This window comes from Condylura cristata, unplaced genomic scaffold (assembly GCF_000260355.1).
Source record: "Condylura cristata isolate star-nosed mole 26May11 unplaced genomic scaffold, ConCri1.0 scaffold00028, whole genome shotgun sequence".
NCBI classification, from domain to species: domain Eukaryota; kingdom Metazoa; phylum Chordata; class Mammalia; order Eulipotyphla; family Talpidae; genus Condylura; species Condylura cristata.
Window position 1 is genome coordinate 12788241 of NW_004567129.1, and position 1383 is coordinate 12789623.

A 1383-nucleotide genomic window follows, 5' to 3' on the forward strand; every position below is an offset into this window, starting at 1 on the left:
GCGGGAGTGGGACCCGCGGAGGGTGCCCGCCCCCGGGAAGGGGCGCAACGCAACCTTCCAGCCTTTGCTCTTGACCCGGGGAGTGAGGCGGAGGGTGGGGGTGTTTCCCGCGCTTTCGGCTGGACGGGCGGCGGGTCTGGGGCCTCCGCGAGCCTCCCACGCCGAGGATGTGCGACAGGCACACAGGGAAGCAAGGGGTCCCGGGACTACCCATCTCGGAACGTTTCGTCTCAGGCACCTCTTCCAGAAGTTTTTTGCCCCTTTCCAAGTGGTGGCGATGCCACTCGGACCTGGTTCCTGGTTGTGCATTTTAGGGTAGTGGTGTTGGGTCCTGGGGCAACTTCCTTGGTGGAGGGGCTCCGCGTGGGACTGGCAGAATGGAGGTGTCTGTTCCTGGGTACCTGGTGCAATCAGGCAGGAAAGCCCGCCTTCCCTGGGGAAAAGCACAAACTCTTTGGCCTTGGGGAGCCCCTTGAGAGTTCACTAGACCAATGGAAGGCCTGCAAATCCTGGGCCAGGTGTGAGCTGAGGCCAAATCAAGGGATGGGCACTTCTTCCCTCCCTGCCCTCAGGCTGGCCCATCCCCAGCGACCTGGGAAGTGTCTGCTGGTCTGATGACCTTTAGGAAACCCCTAAGGCTCAGTTCATCCCTCCGGTGGAGTCTTGGGCTGTGGTCCAAGGGATAGTCAGATTGGGTGCCTGGAAAAGTTTATTCAGGGTCAAGCCAGCTCTAGGTGCTCTCCAGGAAGAAGGGGAGGGCCCTATAGGTGAGGGCTGGGCTCCTGGCCCACACGCTGTCAGGTGAATTCAGGGACCTGCCTCTCCTGGGACAGGTACCACTGAGACCAGCTGGCAAGGTCCTGGAGTGCATTAGATGGGGGCAGGTGCCCATGGAAAACAGCAAGAAGGTATGGGTGGAGGGTTTGTCCTCTCTGTTTGGGGGTCGGGGGAGAGGTGCATCATTCCCAGGACCTCTGTGCTGGGCCTGTGTGCACATAGGAGCGCTGCCTGTGTGTACACACTTGTGCCCCAGCACAGGTGGAGTAGACAACAGTGGCCTCCACCCCCAACACCAGGCAGGTCCTCAGGCTCCTGAAGACCCCGGGGTCCACGGCCCTCCTGGCTCTTCCCATGCCGCGCCCTCGCCTGTCACAGGACGGCCCTCCTGTCCAGGTGGTCCCCGCGCCCACTCCGCTGGTGCCTCACTTCCAGGTGCTTCTTCTGGACCTTCTCGAAGTGCTGCAGCAGTTCCGCATAGTCGATGCTGGAGGTGTCTGTCTTCTGCGACCTGGGGGCGGCCGCCTGACTGTCTCTGCGGACAGGAAGCTGGTCAGTGGACCGGCACAGAGGGGTGCAGGGGCTGCACTGGGCATGGGAGCACAG